Source organism: Sciurus carolinensis, chromosome 8 (assembly GCF_902686445.1).
Source record: "Sciurus carolinensis chromosome 8, mSciCar1.2, whole genome shotgun sequence".
NCBI classification, from domain to species: domain Eukaryota; kingdom Metazoa; phylum Chordata; class Mammalia; order Rodentia; family Sciuridae; genus Sciurus; species Sciurus carolinensis.
This window is the reverse complement of record NC_062220.1, coordinates 98,762,274-98,786,862: the sequence shown is the minus strand read 5'-3', so window position 1 is coordinate 98,786,862 and position 24,589 is coordinate 98,762,274. Positions and strand designations below refer to the sequence as shown.

General features: G+C 37.1%; 1 protein-coding gene and 1 pseudogene across 2 annotated transcripts in view; one reads left to right on the top strand and one right to left on the bottom strand.

The window, feature by feature from the left end:
• The window catches only part of Sugct (succinyl-CoA:glutarate-CoA transferase), a 752,240-nt gene that overhangs the window by 246,640 nt on the left and 481,011 nt on the right, over nt 1-24,589 (bottom strand). The gene's annotated exons all lie outside the window — the stretch shown is intronic.
• Nucleotides 20,324-21,732, top strand: LOC124991723 (rab5 GDP/GTP exchange factor-like; annotated as a pseudogene).

Here is a 24,589-nt window from a genome sequence, read left to right as displayed (position 1 = left end):
AATGAGGTGTTAGTGAATTCCAAATCTCAGGCACACCACTTTGGGAGCAAATGGGGAGAGGGCAAAGGTGAGGCCGTTCACTTAGGAGTATAGTACTTCCTTGGAAAAAGAAATTTAACTCACTCCTACCTGGTATTACAGCTTCGGGAAAGTATCCAAAACTGGTTACGTCTTAAATTCTGATTTCTTTCTTCTTTGAATGAATAAGGGAGCAGAGAGGTAGAAGTTTTCAATATGCCCTTTCCCCCAACTTGAATGAAAATAATTTTCCACTCAATGATTTAGCTTAGACATGAGTAAGCTTCTACACTTAAATACATTTTTTAAAAATTTTATGAGGGGTACCTCTTAGAAGGGGAGAGAAAATATGGCATCCTCTCACATTCTAAAGGCAGATGCCTCTGTGAACCAATTTTAAAAGTAAAGGCCATTGATCTAGAAAGATAAAATGAAAACAAAAAAGAACTAAAAGAGATTTATGTAACTCTCAAGGAAACCTACAAGTTTCTTCTCTACTTTTGTTGAGGAGCACAAAGGAACATGACAGCCCTTAGGGGATATTGTCAGCTTTCTGTATAAGCCCAATTTCTGTCGGGATAGGGAAAACAGTAAGAGTTTCTGAAAGATAGCATGAAATACTGTCTTCTTCTTTCCTTCCCAATATGCCAGACATAGAAATGAGAAGTCTGCCTGCAGTTTTACTCTTACACTGAGGAACCTCCCAACTCTCCTATACAGGGGTCTAGAAGCAGGCTAGTGAATGATCACTGGAAAACTGTGGGTGCTTCAGCATGGCTGGAGAACAAAGCAGGAGAGTTTGAGGGTAATGAAAGAGGAAGCTTGATGTTACTCATTGTAAATAGTGTTGAAGGGTATGATCTATATCTTAAAGCCACTGAAGCTATTGTGGGATTTTAAATAGGGCATGGACATGAGAAGAATTGCATGTTGGGAAAATCATTGTAGAAATAGAAGCTAGTGGGACAAGTTTATACATATAAAATATTAAATGTCAAATGAAACTTCATGCTTACTAATGATGATAGGCCAGAACAAGATCATTCATTTTTGAAAAGCAGAACACACCCAGTAAAAATGGGGAGTTTTTTTCTATTTAAAGTCCACTTGCCATTTGCTTTATCATAGACCCAGGGCAACCCTAAAGATCGTTATTCATGCAGACCATAATGCCTAGAACCATCTAAAAACAGAAGAAAATCTCAAGTGACTTGACTTACTCTCCTACTTTCTAATCATAAAAGTATTATTCATTATATAGGAACTTAATTTAATTTCTTTGCACACACACTTTATGGAGCAGCTACTGCTTTTACTCTATAATGCCAGATTTCACACATCCTCCATTTGGTTAAAAGAAGACTTGCAGGAAGTAACTTCTTAAATGTGTAGGGATCCAGCTTGAGTCTGAATGGGAATTTACACACACTGAGCAGTGAGTGGATAAGAACTCTAGCTTTTATTCCTTGGTTGTTGGAATTTTTTGCTCTCATTTGTTACAGGGAAGAACAGAAAAGACTGCTTCTCCTTCAGGTATGGGCAATAGTACCAGTCCTGTGAGGAAAAATTATAGGTAAAGCTGAGAGGCACAAGGCTCTCACAGGGACAATGGAGCTCTGGTGTTGAACAGATAAAGCATAGCTGCAAAAAAGAAGAGAAGTATTCTCATTTGTACGGAACACAACGTAGCTTCCCTACAATGAGAAAAGGAGGTACCTCAGCACCAAATGGGGCCTTCAAAGACTTTCAAGAGCACTTGGTGCCAGATTTTGGATGTTGGCACCAGTTTCATAGAGGGGACCCCTGTCGCCATAGAAGGCACCACCAGGCACTCACTGGTTTCCTGAATTTGGACCCCAGTAAGGGAAGTTAGAGTGGGGAAAATAAGAAAGAACTGCTTAAAAGTACAGCTAGAGGTCTAGAATTACACTAGCAAGTACAGATACTATTACTATTTATTATGTATTATCCACAAACTGGTAAGTTTGAGAGATTTGGTTTAGAGATCAAAAGCAATTGAGATTTAAGTCTGAGTTTTAAACAAGAAAATCCGAAGGGCATTTTGGGGGAAAGAAAAAGAAGTCTCATAATCAATATGGTTACTTATATTACTCAGAATCATGCACATACAGGAAGTCTTGTAAAACGAATCCATCCTCAGGAGGACTGAGTGGGCTTCCAAGGGACCAGCTTGGTGCTGAAGTGAACATGACCCCCAAAGCAAAGGCAAGTAAACCATGCAATTTGATGTAAAAAGCCTGCCTATCATCTCTCCTCCCACGCTTCATTTCCTCAACTTAAAATAAAAACATTCCTTACCCTCCAATTTATAGCCAACAATCTAATTTCCTAATTAATGAGAATGCACAAGCTGCCCACAAACTTTGCAGAAAATTCCCCCAAGCCTGTATATCCTGTGGCATGGATAACAATGGGTAGCCAGCAAATCTCAAGCATCAGCTTCTGAGGCTGCCCTTAAAGTGTTGGTTTTAACCTCCCTCTCTCTGGTCTGACCACAGAGCATAGCTGCTTCCTGTGGCATCTGAAATGGGTGGCAGGAACAAGACAGCATTTTATTTAGGGGGAAGCGCTTAGGAAAGCAAGCCACCTCGAGGTTTCCCTTAAAATCCCAGGTCTACGGTCGCCACAATGTTTAGAATTATGGATGGAAAAGGAGATGATGGATATGATCTTTTTCAGAATCATTATTTCTTTGTCTGAATTTTAAAAGTCCAATATGCTCCCTCTCTCCAACCCAGCGTAACAAGAACACTTTCAACTCTAGGAGTCATATATCATGTAAGGTTTAGCAATTCACATGCTGTCTCCAAGGAAGCGGCATTTGGGATGGAAGCTGTCATTCTCTGGTCAAAGTTGCCATCTGGTTTACCATCTTGTTGTTGGAAACAATATTCTATAGATATTTCCCAGTGTCCATGCATCCTGACAAATATGAGTCCCATTTGACCCTAACCTGCTCAACCCATTCTGCATCCACTATATCCTTAGCACTTTCATGTCTCCATTTTCAGTCCTTCTTTCCTGTACTTCCTTTCTCCAATTTTCTACTAAGAAAATATCATATTGTTGGAGGCCAAAATCAATGGTTGCTTCTATAAATCTTTCCTCCAATTCATGTATCAAAAGAGCATCTGTCTCTCTGATAATGACATGTGAAGTTAACACGTTTAAATTAATAGTGTATCTGTATGTCTGTCTACCTGGGTCATTGAACTATTCCTTTTTGGTGACCAAGACTATTAGAATCTCTCTGATGGATCATCTCTCTAAATGTGGTCTATTGACTGAACAAGGCAACAAGCATCAGAGAAGTTTCCGTCATGACCCAGTACCTAGGAGATATATATGGTTCCATATAGTGAGTCTTAGGGTCCATGTACCCTTTCCTGTTGCTGTGCTTTGGACAATAGCTAAGAATGAAAGCAAAAATTTAAATAATTGATATCTTGGCATGTGGTACTACTTAGACCAAGGCAAAGATCTGGATCTTCTAGGGTATGTATCATCATTTTAGTGGACAAGAAATGATTCATCTGTTAGAAACCATGGGCACACTATGTGACCAAGATCAGAGTAAAGGCAGTATTGGACTGATGAAGCACTTTAATCTTTTTTTTATGATCTTTTTGGATATAATAAAATCATGAAAATTTTTTGACAAATTGATGCAGAGGGAAGATGATAATGTCTAAGGTTTCCAAAGATTACCTGGAAAAATAAAAGAAATATCACCTACTTGAGTCAGAATGAGCAAATTATGCTACAGTAATGACAATCCCTAAATTAGGCTAAGTGACAATAATCCCAAATCTCAGAGGTTTCAAACAACAAAGGTTCCTTTCTCATCAGTGCTGATGTCAACAGTGGACTCTGCTTGTTTTAATCACTCAAGTACCCAGGTTGATGGAGAAGCTACCATCTTAAGCATTTACCCATTCACCATGCCAAAGAGAGTGAGCAATGTAGGGTCTCAGATGGACATTAAATATTGTGGCTTGGAAATGACATACACCCTGTTCCCAGCACTTTAGCCAAATCTAGTCACATAATCCCATCCCACCATACGAAAGCCAGGAAATGCAATCCTATCATGTTGCCAGGAGTCAAAATCTGGAAATATTTGGTAAACAACACTGATGACTACCACATGACCTTATTTGTACCCCAAGCTTACAAAGTAGATCACACTTATTACAATAAATTGAATTGAATTTTACTGAAACAGATTTTCCTGTTATTAATTTCAAAGAATAAAATGGACATTGTATATAGGTATTGTGATCATCTCTGTTCAGTCTGAAAGATTTTAGGAAAAAAATTATCTGAACCTGAAGTTGCACAACCACACCACTATATCTCCAAGAGCTTTTGTCAAAGAAGGCAGGCCAAACCAATTCCTCGTTTGATAAGTATACTGTAAAAAAAAAAAAAAAAAAAAAAAATTAATCTAACTATTAACAATCAGATTTTTATACAAGTTAAGGGTTTTTTTTTCTTTGAAGGAAGCAGAGTCTCAAAGAAGACAAAGGTTAATTAGAAGAGTGAAAAAATATGAGACCCATTCCCTTCTCTTCCACCTGCCTGCTTGTATAACTTTGAAGAGTTCCTTAAGTCTTATGCTCAGTATTTCTAACCATAAGTGGACAACCACTTTTATTCAAATATCAAATTGTCATTTAGCTTCCACTGTATATCCTGTGGCATGGATAACAATGGGTAACCAGCAATCTGGTTGGTTGCCTATACCTGGTTACACAGGTAATACAGAGAATAAAGGGGAAAATACATGATATTTGACTTCATAAATCTTATCTATTTGCCAGTAGTGATGGAAACCACTTGGTTCTAACAACAGAATGTGTTAATACTGGTATAGATAGCATGATATGAAAATTACCAAGACTTCCACTAATCTATATGCATTGTTACATGAACCCCTTAAGAAAGGATATTAATAGGGAAGATAAACAATAGGAAAGGAAATAAATACAAATGTAAAGGAACATTTTAACACCCCATGCATTAGATGAAAGATGATCTCCATCATCCGCATCTCCTAGACTCTTAGTATTCAATGAAACACATATTCAGGTGTTTTAAAATACGTAAAGTCAAATCTGTCAAATAGTGTGTGGCCCATTTATGGAGGTAAAGAGTCATGTTTTCTTGAATAGTTTACAGAGTCTTATTGAGTTCCCCATATACTTCCTAGGTGTTCAGCTTGCAATAATTTGCATCTAAGGAATCCAATTTCCTAAGCATCATAGGAAATTTTACATTGCAACATCATATAACCACTCTGTATACATTCAGAAAAGCACTTATGGATTTTAGCTGTTCCTCTCTGGTCCTTTTAATATCTGTAGAACCAATGTGGTTTCTAAAGACATAGTGTTCTCCCAATGCCTATTGTAGTTTTATTTCATTTTTTTAGCTATTTTTATTGGAATCGGTGAATAAACTCTTAAAATACAAAGGACTCTTTGAAAGCTACAAAGGAAATGTGCAAAAAACCATGAAAAGGATAAGAAATTATTTCTAAATTGAACAGTTTGTTTTATTATTAACAATAACAATAAAGTAAGTCACACAGCTCATAAGTCCTCCCAGATGAGACATCTGCGGGATTCTCTGGTTTGAAAAGAAACTCAGCTTATAAACATGTCAGCCATGTTCCGAGTAAAATGAAGATTTCGCACTACATGGGAATGTGACTATTTGTTTCTCAACATGTCCAAGATTCAGCGCTATTTTAAGATGCTTTTGCTTCCAACTAAATGTGACCTTTTTTTTTCCATCAGCATAAGGAGGAACAACATAACCCATAACAGCTCTTAATGAATACAATTTGCTTAAGCCCCTGAGTTTAAGATCATAAACTACCAGAAGTTGATAGAATATCTCTATCCTACCCTGTTCACAGGTGTAACTGGCCTGCTACACTTTAACCCTGGTTAGCAAAGACCATCTCCTTATTGTGGTCACCACCTTTGCCTTTTGATAAGTTGAGATAGTTAAGTGAGTAAGGGAGTGAGGGAAGAGTTGTTACTACTTCCTGCCCTTACACTAAAAAGGTATGGTGTTTTTCTATTTGTGGCAAGTTGGAAAAAAAAAAAGAAAGAAAGAAAGAAAAAGGAGTGGGCGTGGCTAGTAACCCACAGAGATACACTAGGGAAGGGAGTGATCAAAGTTTCTCTTTTTCCACCTCCCTGTCCCCAAGGAACAACATGAGGACCTGTGCTCTGCCTCTAAATGTTGTCAGCTGTGTCAACTTCAACTTGTCAATTAAATGCTCACAACTTCTACGAAATGTCTTTCAAACTTTCCTGGCTCTATTCCAGCCTCTGTTCATGGCAGTAACAGATTATAACAATATATTACAGCAGAAAGTAAAGTAGCCCAGTACATTTCCTCAGGCCTCCACAGATGGAAAGGGGAGAATAGAAAGAATGTGGCCTTTAGTGTTATACAGATCCATCACCTAATAGCCTTAAGACCCACACCAAATAAGGAGCCCATTTTAATCAACATGAAAGATAATAGTATTATTACACAGTTGTACCAGATGCTACATGAGATATTTTAAATTACCTGGCATATTATAAGGTTTACATTTTTTGATTTCTCTCTTAGGCTATTAAGTATATGGGGAACTTTTTCATCTGATTTTCTTGATAAAATTCCTTGTCTTTTCATTATCATTGCTGGTGGCTACTCTAAAGTGAAAACGATTCAATGATGACATAGGAAAAGGGAGACTTTGTCAATACACTATTCCTTTACTACTGAAGACACAATACTTTAAAAATGTGATCATCATTCAAAATTCACAGAGTGGCCTGTCCTTGCTGAGGTGGGCTGGAAAAGCACCCACACACACAGGGACTTGGGTTTCTCACTGTATTTCAACCAAATCATCTGTGCGTGCTCCTGTTTCACACTGACTATGCATAAATGTAGGATTTGGGAAATACTCCAATGATGGCTCCTGATGGCTTTTCATATTGGTGTCATAGGAGCTAACTAAAATCCTGTGAAGAGCAAAGGAATTTTCCCAGAAGGGAATAGCTACTCCTACCATAAATAATCCTAGAAGAACTTCATGGTATAGCAGGTAAATCTGGAGTCAAGTTAGGCCCAGATGCCTACCTTGGAGGCCCCTGCTACCTGACAGAGGCTAAAAAAACACAGAAGCCAGCCTAGAAAAAGTTAGAGCTGGATTTGTACCTGTGCTGTCATGTAGACTCCTCCCTGTGCTGTCTTTTCTGCTTTATCCCCAAATGTTACGTATATCTTGCATGAAGTAATGGGATTGGCTCTGTTGGATTTAGCCAAAGGCCTGTACGCATATTTGGAGAAAAATGGTAAAATATCCTTCTCTGGAAACCAAAGTATGGTGGCAGTAATTGTCACAAGAAGGACACAGAAGCTCTGTGTGCTTTCTGGAGGGACTCCTGTGGGAACTAAGGCGTGTCTGACCTAGACAAACTCAGAGAAGGGCAGAAAGAAGTCTTGGGCATCCATACTGCAGAAACAAGCTAACACATATCCAGCATCACATGTGCCAGGCTCTAAAAACTTTACACTCACTCACATATTTATTCCTCACCAGTACTCTACTAGCAAGCATGACCACCATTTTGAAGAGGAAGAAACTAAGGCATGAGAAGGATGATTAACTTGTCCAATTGAGGTCACTCCAACTTTGAAAACATTCTGAAGTGGGCTAGATCCCCAGTCTGGCAAGTAAAAATCTCCCACTAAAACAACTGGGTATGAAGAGGAAATGTGTTCATACTTTACAGTTATGGGAGAGGTGACTTGGTAGAGCTGACAATATATTGGAATTTTATATGAAACTTATTTTTAAAAAATCATAATGAAATAAGCTGAGCATGGTGTAGCACTGTAATCCCAGTTGCTCAGAAGGCTGAGGCAGGAGAATAGAGTTCAAAGCCAGCCTCAGCAAAAGTGAGGTGTTAAGCAACTCGGTGAGATCCTATCTCTAAATAAAACACAAAATAGGGTTGGAGATGTGGCTCAGGGTTTAAGTGTCCCTGAGTTCAACCCCTAGTACCCACCCCGCCCCCCAAAAAAGAAATAAAAGAACTTAAAACTATCTTTAAGACTTACTGTTTTTGTTGTCTTTAGAATAATGTTCTTGAACTTTCTTATCCATGATCCACTCAGACAGGACATTCTTGGGGACAATAACTATAACCATTTCCCTTGGTGAAAGCACATTTCCTGGTCACCAACAAAACTCTATCTACTAGTCTGAAATCAGCACACAAGGGTAATACCCTTTGACTATCCCTACTTCTCATGTTTGTTGCTGGGCATATAGGAGGATGTGAGTTTGGAGAGGCAAAGAAGAGAAACAGATAAAGCAAGAAAAAGGGAGAAGAGCTCCTGCTAGGATCCCATAAGCTCTAGGCCTAGGGCAGGACAGAATTGTATTATTCAGATCCTTCCCTGGTCTGTATTCCTAGTTCACTTTGGCCGAGGTAGATCTGAATTCTTAGCAGTCCCATTGGACTTCTGCCTCCCTACCTGACCAGGCCCTGCACAATCATTGCCTTCTCCCCCTTTATTTCCTGCCAGCCACTCAATGTCTAATCCAGAGCTCTGCTTTCCTCATAGACTCTGATCTAGACTGATCACCTGGCTTTTATTTGTGACCTTAATTCCAAGCAGGACATTTCACTTAGCTCCTTAGAGGAACTTTTGATGTGAATGTGTTGAAATGTTAAAATCACTTTATAATCCATTTATAACTGATAAATGTGAGCAAGAGACATCCCTGAACTCCAGTCACTATCGCAGGACCTAGACATGAGGATGAGCAATGAGCTGAGGATCCCCTCTTACCTCCTTGATCATGAGAAAGAAAAATGAAAATAACCATTAAATTTCTACTGCTTTTCTTTTCTAGTGCAAATCAAAATATATCAATAAAAGCCATATTCAAAATGCTGCCTGGTTCTGGGTAGGTACACTTCCTCAACTGAACCTCAGTAGAACCCAATATGGAATCTGAAAATAAATTAGAAAACCCCAGATGGCATTTTACATTTAAGTTTGTGACACTTTTCCGCAAATCTCATACAGTCCTCCATTCTATATGCATCTCCTTTCCATTTTATAGTGTACAAAGATATCCATCCCCTTTCTTTAACTTCTTATTTCTTTGAGTCCTCTGGGTGCCCTCTTCCTACTCACTATCCATCTGCCCTGGGTTTGCAGACCCAGTCAGTAGGCCTAAGATGTATCTTCCCTTTCAGAGAATCAGTGATCATAGAACTGCCTATTCTGTGGTCTGCAAATCAGGAACAGCAGTTATCACTATTTTTTTTTTATTTCTTCCACAAAGGGATGAAATAGACAACAGGACCTGAGTCCTACACTAACCATTATCAGTCATAAATATTTAAGCTTGTCCTGCTCATGACTACGGTGATTAGCAATTCACACAAATGAAGTTGGCCTTAAAGAAAATTTAACCCAACTTTTCAATAATCATTTAAACTTGTTATTTAATATTACTTGAGTTGACTTCCAAAGTACATTTGATACTTCTTATCATAAGTTAAAGAATTACACCTTTTTGCAAAGTATTTCTCTATTTTATGGAAAGAAATAACTAGAAAAGGACAAAAAGCTCAAAACAATACATACAGAATGCCTCAGGTAGAAAAAAATATCTTTTAAAAACTCACAACTTTGACAAATTTACCACTTTGTTCTTCTGTTTAAGTTTTCACTAATCATCAAAATAAATACATTTATAGAGATATTAGCATTGCCATAATATGATCAAAAGTTAATAAATTCTCCCATCTTATATATAATCTCATTCTCCCTATGTATCTGCTATGGTCTGATGTGTTACCCAAAAATTCATATTTTGAAAACTTAATCCCCAAATGCAACAGTGCTAGGAGGTGTTCTGGTGATAAGGGCAGAGTGGTAAGGCCACTGCAATAAAGGATTGCCATGTGAGAACAAAGATTTCTTCCCTCTCTTTTCAGTCTTCTGACAAGTGAGGATACAACATATCTCTCCTCTGGAAAATGCAATGTACAAGACACCAAACCGGAAGCAGGAAAATGGGGCCCTAACTTGCCAATGCTTTGATCTTAGACTTCCCAGTCTCCAGAACTGTGAAATGCTCTTTAAAAATTAACCAGTCTCAGGTATTCTGTTATAGTAGAACAAAATATACCAAGACAATAGCTTACTGGGAAATTACAAGAAGAAAAATAAAGGTGGTACGCATAGAAAAATATTGCCTGGGATCATAGTCTTAACAACATATACACACAGACACATACACATACAACACACACACACATATCCAGTTATGAGATTATTAAAAAGAGTGACAAGTCAGTAGGACACCAATTACTGGTTTTCTTTCCATTCAAAAAAGTTATCTTATTGAGATTATTTTAATTTAGATCATTACTTGAAAATGTATTACATGTAGATGCTTAATTATATAAACAGACTTACTTTTTAGCCACAAAAAATATCATATATCAATTTTCTCTGCAAATGTATGCTGATAATACTTAAGATTCTAGAGAAAATGTCAAGCAAATGACTGAAGATAAAATCAAGGGAAAAGAACAATATTCATTCAGTGTTTTACAACCCTCAAAGTATTTTCACATTCATTACCTTAAATTCCACACTAATAAATGCAGTCCAAAGAATAACTTATCTAATTTATACTTTCCCTAGTGAGACTATTTAAAGATTTACCAGGATTATCAGCATATTATTATATATGATATTAATAAAGTTTGAAACTGGAGAAATGCTTAGAGAATCAAGTAAAATTCTTAAATCATAATCAGTAGTTATATCTTGTTTGTAGTTATTTATTAACATTAATAACTCTTAAGCATAAAACCCTAATCATTAGAAATATACAGCAAAATTTATAACTTTTACCTCTTCAATTATAAAACACAATACATTATCTGCTTACAGACAATAGATTGGGCCAGATAATAATTTGAAGTCTCTTCTTCCTAAAATTAGAATGAATCTATGATTGTATGAACACACAATGAAACTAGTGAAGACAAAGTCCTACAAGGTTTTTAGATAATTAATTCTACATGCCAATTTTCTTGTAAATAAAAAGGAGGAAATCACTATATGCTAAAAGATATCCATTGTACTATTGTCTCATGTAAGTGGTTTATTGTAAAAATGAAAATTTCATTATGTATTGAGAAATCCTAAAGCAAGCTTCCAAGAGGCTGATGACTTCATATGGTAGTTATTTTTCATTTAAACAAAATAAAAGGAAAATAGGATAAGTCATATAACATCTTACCATTCAGATTTAATTAAAATATCTCTTCCTCCTCCATCTCCACCCTCTTTCCCATGCCAATAGCAAATAAACATCAAGTTGAGCAAACATTTACCGTGTCAACTTATGTTAAGTACAAATTAAACTATTTTAAATATATGCACACAAATATACATCTTTCATGAGATTTTAATTTCTCCCCCATTTTCTATTAAATATGTTGTATATCTATATATCATAAACATGAAAATGTTTAGACACAAAAATTATAATTATTTTTTAAAATAGCCTGAGTTATAATAACTAACCCTATTCCTGCTGCCTTTGTGAAAGTAAGCTTACATGTACTTTAAGTCTCTGTTTTTTAGTAAAATTTATTGCAGTACAACTTAAATTCAGTAAAATTCACCCATTTCAGTTCAAACTTTTGTGAGTCTTGAAAAAATGCATAGTCATGTAACTACCATATTATTGAGATATAGAATATTTCTACCTCCCCTCAAAAAATCTCTTAATTCTCTTTATCATCAATCCCTGCCCTTCACTCTCAGCTCCTGGCAACTACTGATCTGTCTTTTGCCCTTTCTGAAATATTATCTAAATGAAATCACATATTATATAGTCCTTTACATCCAGTCTCTTTGACTCAGCACAATGCAATTATGATTTATCCATGTCATTACACATATCTATAGTTCTGTTCCTTTCATATTACTAAGTAGTATTCCATTGACAAGATGCGTTTTAATGTTTACCCATTTATCCAATGAAGGGCATTTGGGCTATTTCCTACTTATAAGTCTTTCTTAACATGGCAAAGAAAGCATGAGATGGCATAATATGATGGCATGGCTGAAAGCTTAGCTTTTTGAACTAGACAGACTTAAGTTCAAATTCCAGGCCCAATATTAACTTGTACCTTTAGACAAATTACTTATATTTTCTCAAGTCATAATATTGCTATTAAGATTAAATTAGTATGTGTTGTAGTATCGATAAATGGCTGCAGTTATCACTGTTATCACTATTTCTCGATAGTGATATTGCTCAATCTCATCTTCAAACTTATCCCAATATAACATTGTCAATCACCTCCAAGCTTCTACTATATTTCTTAAATATCCCTTTTCTCTCTTTCCCATCTTCAAGATTCAAGTTCATCTTATTCCCTTTGTACTTCCCTAACTTGTATCTCATACTTACCTAACTTGTATTTCACACTTACATTTCCCCTTTCTAAATTCCTATAGTATGCATTATCCAATCTTGTACCCACTATCCATGTGAAGTTTTTATTATAGTTAAATAAAATTTAAATCCAGTTCCTCAGTTTCAGTAGCAACATTTCAAGTGATCATTGCAAAAGGTGGCTAGTGGCCACCATATTGGGCAATGAGGATATAGAATATTTCAATCACCACAAAAATTTCTATTGGAAAATATAGCACTTTAAATTATATATATATACATATATATATATATATATAATTCTATTTAGAACTTGGTTAAATGTTACAGTCTTATCTGTATCATGCAAAATGAATATCATGCAAAATTAATAGCATATACTAGCTGAGCTTCTATTCTGTTCAAGACACTGCTAGTGACAACTTAAGTCATTATACAACATCTTCTAGAGGATCTTGAGCCATATGAACAATAAATGTAAAAGGAGATTACAAGAAATGATTACCAAAAGTCTGGCTTATTAAAAAAAATGGGTCATTAGACATTATGAAAAGAGTTATTCCAAGTAGACAGAAAAGAGGAAAGAGTCATGACTTGTATGTTTTTATTCCTTCCAGACCATCAAACACAATGTTATTGAGACAGGTAGGAACCAAATGATCAGGAACAGGAATCAAAGTAATCATGTTACAGAGGGTGATATATGGCAATCATGTGATAAGTATCCAAAAAGAAAAGATATTCAACACAGATCAACTAAATACAGATTGGCAAGGGTAAATATAGAGCAAATTCAGAGGTGGAGGTGAAGGAGCAAAATCAAGTCAAGCTGAAAGAAATGAATAAAGGAATAGGGACCAGGTATCAAAGAGAAACTGAGATAAACACTGGCGCAAGGAAAAAGGCAATGTCCAAAGGTTAGGAAAATGAGCCAGAAATAACTCATCACCACAGAGATTAAAGGACAAGAGAGCATGTGCCCATACAGGAGGCCAGATTGGGGAATGCAGCCAGCTTGGGAACACTGTTCCCGCTACCTCTTATCCTTGATATTTCCACATGGGATGGTTTGTCTTTCTGTCTCAAATGCTCAAATGGCATATGGAAGTCATATAAATCTTTTGGATAGCCTGTGTTTATTGGCTAGGACAAGATAGCCAAAGTCTTTATATTAATATTTTTAAATCAAGTATATATGTAAAAATCTGGAAAACTTACATTGAAGTGTAATGTAAAAAGTAACACCCTTACATTTACTGACTTTTTGCAAGGTACTTGCTGTCCTAATGGTATTCCTCCATCTCTTCATCACCTTGCTTGGGCTTCTTTTCAGTTTGAGTGGCTGCTCAAGAAGCTAGTTATGGAGACATGGTTTCAATTGCTTGTTCTTGAGATCCACCCCATGTGCTCTGCCAAAAGATCTAGAGTCACAAAACAATGTTCTTCCCAGATTTGTCTGAAGCTAATAGGAATATCAAAGAAAAAGAAAATATTTTAACGTCCAAATGTTGAATGAGAAATGAAATGTGTTTTTATAGGAAGAGGCAAAATAATGGCAAAAACAAAACTTGACAGCAATAGCACAGTGTCACTCTGAATGTTCCTTAAAGAGATAATACTATATACCTTGTCTCATGAACCAATCCAGATTCAACAACTGTTGCTCTCGTATAAAGCTAGGACTCTTGAACTGAAACTAAAATGCTCATAGAATCTCACAGCTGTTCAAGGATTGTGACATGCGACTGCCATAGTTTGGATCTTAAATATCTACCAAAGGCCCACATGTTAAAGGTTTGGTCTTCAGGTTGGCATGATTGAGAGGTGGTAGAACGTTTAAGAGGTGAGACTTAGTGGAAGGAAGTTAGGACCCTGTCCTTGAAGGAGATATTGGGATGCTAGTCTCTTCCTCCCTTTGTTTCCCAGCCTCTATGACACGAACAGCTTTGTTCCATTCCAAGTTTCCCGCCATGATGTGCTACCTTGCCACAGGCTTAAAAGCAATGGGCCAGCCAACCATGAACTGAAACCTTCAAAAATGTGATCCAAAATCAACTTTCCTCCTTTAAGCTAATTATCTCAGGTCTTTTTGTCACAGTAATGGAAAGCTGACTAACCCAGTTCATAATGGAAAGGAAGTTTATTAAGAATCCCCCATTTCTTTTTCTGCTACAGGTCTTACCAGGAGAAGCCATCTACCATCACAGAAGCTAAGGCTCTGATCATTCCAACTGCATCTTCTCAAGACATTTCTGGAAAACCACTGGAAAGTGACTTCAAAGACAAACCACTTTAAATGTTGTGAAAGGATTAAGTCATAAAATTATTATTGGTATGCACTTGCTTTAGAAGACCCTGGTTTTCTAATTTTCTATTTAAACAAGAATGTTAGGAGTCCCTTCTGAGAGGGAGTATAACGCCAGAGTGTTCTGGGAAGTAAGAATCATTAATATCACCCCAGAGACAGACAGCTATAATGGCAGGAGGAAAGTATCCAGGGTAAATGCTTTTTCATAGGTAGAACTCACAGCACTGTAAAGAGAGAACAGAACCTAGCTCAAGATACATATTCCAGTACTAACACTATCATTATCTAGCTGGATGACCTTAGTTTAATCCCTTAATTTTCTCCTGTCATCGGTTTCTTCATCTGTAAAATGGGATAACCCATTCTTTAACCACTTTGGTAGTGGGGAGTGTTGTCACAATCAAACTAAATAATGGCTGGGAAAATGCTTTGTAATCTGTAGATCTCTTTGCACATGGGAACTATTATCCCTAAAACAATGGTTCTTGGAGTTCACTTAGCCTAGAGTTTTCCAAATGCACTTCTAAAAGAACATTTTTGGAGCTACTCGAATGAAGACGTAGACAAAATATGAGTATCTGTTTTCTGATTCTTTTTTTCTGATCCAAGGAACTTGCTTCCTTTCACAGATTTAGCTCTTTATGTCATTAACTAAATTTAAATCATGCCTAAAGACTTACTTGTTTGGCAGCACAGTTTCATATCCTGTTTGGTTTAATTTTTAAAATTCTTTTGTAAAGCACTCCAAGATGTTTGCATGAAGATCACTCAACAAACGGAAGCCTCTCTTGAATACACACACAAGGACACACCCACATCAATGGGAAGAAACATAATACAGACTCTTGTTAACTTGGTAAAACAAGTCCACAGAAAAACAGTTGCTAAAATTACATTCCTCACCAGGATGTATGGCCATTTCTTAGCTGAGAGATTCTCAACCTCCTCAAACCAATTTGAAAGGCTAATATGATCTTATAAAATGCAAGTCCAGAAGTTCATACAGAAAGAACATTTAAGTATATGGTTCAAACTAGACACAGTACTTTCCATGAAGCAGGCATCCTGGCAAGAGAAAATTCCCTAGCGTTTCAACATTTATCGAGAGACTAACCATCAGATCCTGAACTCTGTTACATAAACACAATACCCTTATTGTTAGCAGCTGTTCATTGGTTAGCATTGCACAACCGACCAGGTGCATGGCAGGATGGAGTTTTGTCTTTATCCAAAGATTCAGGGTAGATGGGCTCGGGACTTATTCTATGATGGAAATACATTTGTTTCAAGTCATTAGGATTACTTTGCCAACTTATGCATATGTGGTAGAAATTAAAGAATGCTGCTGATACCAAAGAGCCATTGCTTTCATTTGAAAACATTCTTTTCTATTTCGTGTATTTAAAAATTGATTTTAAACTTGGTTGGTGGGATGTGAAGGTCATTGATCTTGTATCAGTCAAGATCATCAGATAATTCCAGGGAAGATAAATTTGAATTATCAATGGCAAAAACATTTAATTTTTAATGAACACTTTAAGACAAATGAAGAATGTTAAAAATATGTTCATTAGTAAAATGAAAGAAATACTATTCATACAGGGCAGAGTTTCTAGAGTTGTTTAAAAAAAAAAAGGAAAAAAGAAAAAACTTATCACTTATATTGCAAAAAAAAAAATTTTTCTTTCACTTGAAGATTATGTTTCCTGTTGTTTTATTTCACCAGACTAGTCATGCAGGAGAAGGAACATTTACTTCCGTGCCCAACAGACTCCTGTTTTTAGTTTCATCAACCAATTTTTACAAACATGGAGGTGATTTGAGATCCTTGAGATTCTCTCTGCTAACTTTCCTGGAGGACTTTTCTCTACCCAGCATAACTAGCAGGCTGAGAAGAATCTTCCTTAAGTGGGTCTGTCCTATTTGTGCTACATCTCGCAGAAATTATTCAAATATTCTAGACTGTGGGTGTTCCTACTTCTTGTTTCCTGTGCAAATATAGTTTTTTTATATGATATATGTCAGCAAAAAGATTACACACACACATACACACACACACATAATTTGAGAGACAGGGTGTTAATATGTGTGATAAAAGTCACATTCTTAAAACAAAAGTAAAGTGGTCCTTTTTTCAAACTTCCTACACAATTACCATATTTTAGGAAAAAATTAATTACCATGAATTTCCCCAAAAATACAATAAAAACTTGAACAATTTACTGTCCCTCTTCTTCATGGGGTGTTAGAAATAAAACAAGGTATGTCAAGTTTATAGATTTTCTGAACCCAAAGTGTAAAGCACTCTTTGGCTACCAAACTCCTTCTAGACCCGAAGGTCACTTAGCTGCCCCACCTCCCACCTAAACTATGCCCTCATGTCAGTCTCTCAGAATATCATTTTCATTCATGCACTACCATACCTGAAACTATAGAGTTTTTAATGCTCTACCTATTCAAGATAATTGTAACTTTTACTTTATTATATACCCAGTACCTATCAGTACCTGAAACATAAGAGACAAACAATAAGTTTGTATTGAATCAATGATTAAATAAACAGTAAAACAGACAATAGGGTTTTCATTTGAAGTTTTGTTTTGTTTTGTTTTGTTTTGTTTTTAGTACTGAGGATTGAACTCAGGGGCACTCAACCACTGAGCCACATCTCCAGCCCTTTTTGTGTTTTATTTAGAAACAGGGTCTCAATGAATTGCTTAGGGCTGCTCTAAGTTCCTGAGGTTAGCTTTGAACTTGTGATCCTCCTGTCTCAACCTCCTGAGCCACTGGGATTACAGGTATGCAATACCACAACCCCGGCCTTGAAGTTGTTTAATGGAGTAAAATACAGGATCATAAGACACCTAAACTCTGTCTAGCTGGTGCAAGAACATTTTCAAGTAAATCTACAGTTATAAATTAAGAAAAGTCTTGGACTTTCCTCCTAATCCACTGCATTTGAATTCCACTGCACTGAATTTGAATTAGTGAGGTCACAAGGGGACTGATTTCTTCAGCTTGAAGAAAAGCACAAGGCTGGACTAGATAACACTACCTGCATGTTCTTGGATTCTGGTTTGGCCTCTAAACAGTATCACTTGGCTTGGGGCCCACATGAGTCAAAAGATAATGTAGTAGGTAGATGTTATGCCCAGACTAACTATGTTTTCTAGCATTTTTGTTCAATTTTTTTTTGCCAATAACACAAATATTTTAAATGCTAATATTAATAGGATATATTTAAACATATTTCCTAAGTAGAATGGTCACTACTTTTAAGCAAACTGTTTTATAATTTCATTTAGATAGATTGATAAATATGCAGGAAGATAAACATATATATATATATAGCATATGCATCATACATTAAATATTATATATGTATACTATATGTAGGAAAACATCTTAACACTCATTTTTTTAATCATTTAATTATTTCTTTTTATAACTCTATTGCTCAAATAAAGCTCTAGATTAAGCATTTCTAGTTGTTTGAAATTGAAGACATAATAAATCTAAATGATCTAGTTGGGGTTTCTTTCCTTTCAGTGCCTACATTGACTATGCAGAATGGCCCATGTGACTGGATGAACCACTTTACAATTTTTCTTTTAATACTACAAGAAACTTGACCAGATAGATGAATTATCTCAGAAGAAAAGACAGCATAAAGAAACGATGACTCTACCTAATCCCTAAATGGTCCTGCTCCAGTCCAGCAAGGACCCCTATGATCAGTGGAAAACGCAATGCGTTAGCTCAAGTCTCTGAGACTTTGCACATCTCATCCACTTGCCTATAATACTTTAGTCCTGATCTCTCTGAGTTCTCCCATCATTTAAATTTGTGTTGTCAAGATCTGTTACCATCTCCTGACTAAGCCCTCTAGAATGTAGACATTGCATGTGTTCCAGCACCCCCACACCATTTATGTCCATAAAATGGATGAGTATACACTTGTTTATGTCTTGTCTCTGTGCATGTTCTTGGCCCTTTCATGTATCTGTCTGGTTGAACAGGGGACTGCAGAGTATTTCCTGTAGCTCAACCACAACAGGAAGACTCCGCTTGGTCCTTAGGCCACCAGGGAGGATCTCACCATAGACCTAGTATGTGGGAGCGGAAACTGCACAGTCTCATGGTTTCTCAACAGCACCAAACTGCAAAGCAAAGGCAAAGCCACAAATCCATGGCTCAGGATGTCATAAGGTAGGGATGAAATATTCCTTCAGTTGTTTTAAGTCACTAAGTTCATTTAACCATGCAAAGATGCTGCTTCTACCACAATGAAATGATAAGATGCTAGCGGCAGTCTAAGTGGTGAAATGTGTCCCCTTTATTTGCTTAACAATTTACTTATCTGAGGTTTAGTAGAGTTATGTAAAATGTTATTTTTAGAGTTTATTTTAAATTAGTGCTTTATAAATACACATAAAGGTGAAATTCACTGTGGTATATTAATATATGTACATAGGATAGTGTGGTCAATTTCATTTCACCACTCCTCCCATTTTCTTTGCCTCTTTCTTCCCCCTCAACTCCCTTCCTTTACCCCACCAAACTCACTTCTATTTTCATGGGACTTCTCCTTTTTTTTTTTTTGGTCTAGCTTCCGCATATGAGAGAAAACATTTGACCCTTGACTTTCTGAGTCTGGCTTATTTAACTTAGCGTGATGTTCTCCAAATCCGTCCATTTACTGGCAAATACTAGCTATCCCACTCTTCAGTATTTACCTAAAAGAACTAAAAGCAGCATACCACATTGATAACAGTCACATCAGGGTTTAGAGCAGTGCAATTCACAATAACAAAGTTATGGAACTAGCCTAAATGCCCATCAATAGATGAATGAATAAAGAAAATGTGATACACACACACACACACACACACACACACACACAGATTGAGAGAGAGGAGTTTTACTCAGCCATAATAAAGAATGAAATTAAAACACTATTTTTTTGAAAAAAGGAGATAATCCACCAGACTGTGAGCTCTACAAAGGCAAAGAGGTCTATATGTTTTTTCTGTTATAGGCACTATTATTGTATTATTGTGTTGTCCACAGGGTCTATCACAGTGCTTAGCACATTGAAGGCATGAATTAATATTAACTGAGTGCTTACACGTTCTACATCATGTTCTAAGAACTGAAGATACAAAACTCTTGCTTTCATTAAGTTCATATTATATTAGTAGGGGGAATACAGAAAATTTAAACACAGAATTAAATAAAGAAAATATGGAGCGCACCTCCGGGAGTGGCACGGGCGGTGGCGGTCGGACGCCCAGGGGCTGCTGAGCAGAATCACGTCACCAATGCCGAACAGCAAGCCCCACAAGGACTGAAACTTTTGTATGTGTTCCAGTGGCTGCCAAATAGTAGAAGATCTTGAGCCTGAAGTCTGAGCACCGAGGAATCCACATGAACCAGTCGGAGCTTCTGTGCAAGAAGGGATGCGGCTACTAAAGCAGCCCTGATTGGCAGGGCTTCTGCTCCAAGTGCTGGCGGGAGGAGTACCACAGAGCCCGGCAGAAGCAGATCCAGGAGGACTGGGAGCTGGCTGAACGACCTCAGTGGGAGGAGGAAGAAGCCTTTGCCAGCAGTCAGAGCAGCCAGGGGGCCCCATCCCTCACATTTTCCAAATTTAAAGAAAAGAAAACCAATGAGAAGACTCGCAAGGTTACCACAGTGAAGACATTCTTCAATGCTTCTTCCAGAGTTAGATCAAAAAAGGCAGAAATTCAGGAAGCAAAAGTTCCCAGTCCTTCCGTAAACTGGCAAACCCAGCATTGAAACAGACAGAGTGTCTAAGGAGTTCATAGAGTTTCTCAAGACCTTCCTCAAGACGGGACAAGAGATCTATAAACAGACCAAAATTTTTTGGAAGGAATGCATTACAAAAGGGATTTGAGCATCGAGGAGCAGTCAGAGTGTACTCAGGATTTTTACCAGAATGTGGCAGAAAGAATGCAGACTCCTGGAAAAGTGCCTCCAGAAAGAGGTGAGAAGATAATGGATCAGACTGAGTACACCATGACACGCCTCTACAAGTACGTGTTCTGTCCAGAAACCACAGATGATGAGAAGAAGGACCTCGTCATTCAGAAGAGGATCAGAGCCCTGCACTGGGTTACACCTCAGATGCTTTGTGTCCCTGTCATCGAAGAAATTCCAGAAGTGTCTGACATGGTGGAGAAAGCGATCACAGATATCACTGAGATGGACTTGAAGCGTGTGCCTCGAGATAAGTTGGCCTGCATCACCAGGTGCAGCAAGCACATTTTCAACGCCATCAAGATCACCAAGAAGGAGCCCGCGTCTGCAGACGACTTCCTGCCCACGCTCATCCACATCATGCTGAAGGGCAACCTCCAACACCTGCAGTCCAACATCCAGTACATCACCCGCTTCTGCAACCCCAACCAGCTGATGATGGGGGAGGATGGCTACTACTTCACCAACCTGTGCTGTGCTGTGGCTTTCGTTGAGAAATTAGATGCCCAGTCGTTGAATCTAAGCCAGGAGGATTTTGATTGCTACATCCGGCCAGACCTCTCCCAGAAAGCAAGAACCTGAGAGTTGGTCTCCTGATGCTTGCTTAGGTGTGAAGCAGATGTATAAGAACTTGGATCTCCTGTCTCAGTTGAATGAAAGACAGGAAAGAATCATGAATGAAGCCAAGAAACTTGAAAAAGACTTAATTTATTGGACAGATGGAATTGCAAAAGAAGTTCAAGACATTGTGGAGAAATACCCACTTGAAAGTAAGCCCCAGAGTCAACCATTAGCAGCTATAGACTCTGAAAATGTTGAAAATGACAAGCTTCCTCCACCCTTGCAACCTCAGGTGTATGCAGGATGATGGACCTTACATGGTAGCTCTATTGGAGCCTGCATCGTAGGTAGCCTTACTGCAGCCTGCCAGTGGATCTGGATGTAGCTTGACTGCTTATAAATGGCAGAGTGCTTTTAGGTATAGTTCATGGGGGTTGTTTTGTTTTCTTTTTCCTGGTAGGTGAAGCTTAGTTAATAATAAAGTACTATTTATTTGCAAAAGAGAAAGAAAGAAAGAAAGAAAAGAAAGAAAGAAAGAAAGAAAATATCAGAAAGTGATAAGTGCCCTTGGAAAGTGTGTGGTTGGAAGCTAAATTAAATTGGATACATATAATGGGTCTTTTTCACCAAATGGCTAGAGACAGCCATGATAGAATCATGTTCTTGGTTGCCTGACAGAATCCAGGAGAAGAGTAAAGGATGATCAATGGTTAGGCCACACCCTCTCAGGATGATTTCCCTGGGCATGCAAAGTGGGGCATTGGTATTGATTAAATGTTTCCCAGTTGATTCTAATGGACAAGGGTCCAGCAATGGTGTTTATGAAAACTTCACAGGATATTCAACATATGACAAGTGTTTTAGGGTGACCATTTGCCTGGGCTTCCAGTGATTTGAGACTTTCAGTGTGCAAATTTGAACTGTCTCTTACAATTCAGAATAGTTGGTTATCCCAGTTAAACAAGTGGTTCTCAAAGGGTTGAAACTCTGGGGTGGGCCCCAGCAATTTGTGTTTTTAACAGCCCTTCCATGTGATTATAATGTATGCTAAAGTTGGAGAGCCACTCTGCTACAGCTACAGAGGAATCTGTCTTCAGTGTAAATAAGGTTAGAGAAGGAATGAATTAATGAATGAATGAACAATCATCTTTCTGTAATGTCTGTATAGTAGGATTAATATTAAAATCTCTTTTGACTCTAAATGTGTAAGCCAGTAGAAAGGCTCACACTATAAAACAAATTTTCTCAAACAATAAAACAAATGTTTATAGTTTTTAAACAATCAGAAACAATAATAATCAGCATAAGACTTAAACTGTTGTGAAACTCCTTTGAATAGAGTACCTTGTTAATATAATGCAAAAGGAAAACTACCTACAGTTAAAAAATAAAAAAAGGGAATGTGTGCTTGCTTTATCTCTGAAACAATGAACAACTTTATTCTCTCTGAAGTTCTCTGCCTTGCCATTAAAGCTGCATTAGTACCAGAAATGGGGCAGCTTAACACATCTCTTTTCCTTCCATTCCCAACTCTACCTCAACCTAAGTACTTTTCTTGGGTCAAATGGAACCTGGAGTATTGACATGCCATATATACATGATCAGGATGCTACCCTGGACACCAACCCAAGAGAATTTCAGCAATCTGTTCTGAAAATCCAAACCTTCTGATATTCTTGGAATCTGATAAAGTGGATTACTGACAGTTCTACTGACCAGGTAGGAGGTATGTTCTCCTACTGAAGCTGAGAGACAGTACTGAAACCAGGGAACTGAGGGTCTTTTTGGTGTCTTCACATGAATGAACTCACCACTGGCTTGTTGTATGAGGAGACAAGCCACTCCACCATTTCCATTATCACAACCACTAGTGGTAACTGTCAACTTTGTGTTGCTGTGACCAAAATACCTAACAACAATGACTTAGGGAAAGAAAAGTTTATTTTGTCTCATGGTTGAAGAGGTTAAGTCCATAGTCTTCCTAGTCCATTGCTCTGGATCAAAGTTAAAGCAGAATAAAATGGCAGAAGGGTGGAGGAGGAAAACCACTCACCTCACAGAAGCCAGGAAACAAAGAGGAAGGAGACTTAGGGAAGAAACATCCTTCTAGGGCACCTGGACCCCAGTGACCCACTTCCTCCAACGATGTCTACATCCTGCCTACAGTTATCACCCAGTGAGTCTACTTAAACTAGGATGGAGTGATTAGGTTATAGCTCACATAATTTAATCATATCGTCTCTAAATATTCCTGCATTAACACAGGAGTTTTGGGGGACACCTCATATCCAAACCATAACAGCACCCTAACCAGAAGACTGAAGAAATTAAAACAACAAAATCCTTAATTTAAACAAATTGGTAAATGAACTGAAGGACAGATTGGCCTATTTTGAGAGTAAGATTTGTAAACTAGAAAATTAGAGCAAAAATATGCAGAGATAGAAGTCATGACAAAAAGATAATCATCACATAAACCTAGGAATCTCAATATCTTAATGATGGGTATTCAGAGTGTGAAGAAGAAAAACTAATAGAGGAAAAATAATTATCAAACATATAATAGAAAATTCCTCCATCTTTAAATATATATGTACAATTACTGATTTATAAATTTAGAAGATAGTAAAATAATATCTTAGATTACCTGAAGTAATATAATCAAAAGAACCTCTACCAATTAACAAACTTGAAAAAATAACCCATATCTTCAGATATGAAATATTCAAATAATAAATTATCCCAATATCCATCTAAAGAAAATATTTTTAAAAATCTGTCAGAACCCTAGGTATGAACAGAAGCCTCAAGAGAAAAGTAAAAAAAGAAGAGATACTGAGTAGAAATAGACATACACACACACACACACATACAGACACATGCATATATATATATACATGTATTAAATCTATAGATAATGACATGCTGATAGTTTAATAATGTATAAAATATATGTTAAGTTAGGATTCCTTAGATAAAACATATATCATAAGAGAAATTTTAATAATTCCTAGAACTCAAAATATTTTACAAATTCAGCATGACCTAGGAGTTTGGGGTAAGGATATTGGAACAGAGGAATAATTAGTAAGTTTTCTATAGATTCCATTTATTTTCCTACAAGAATAGAGAGTGTTGGTAGAAGCTTTGGTACTTTGATTACA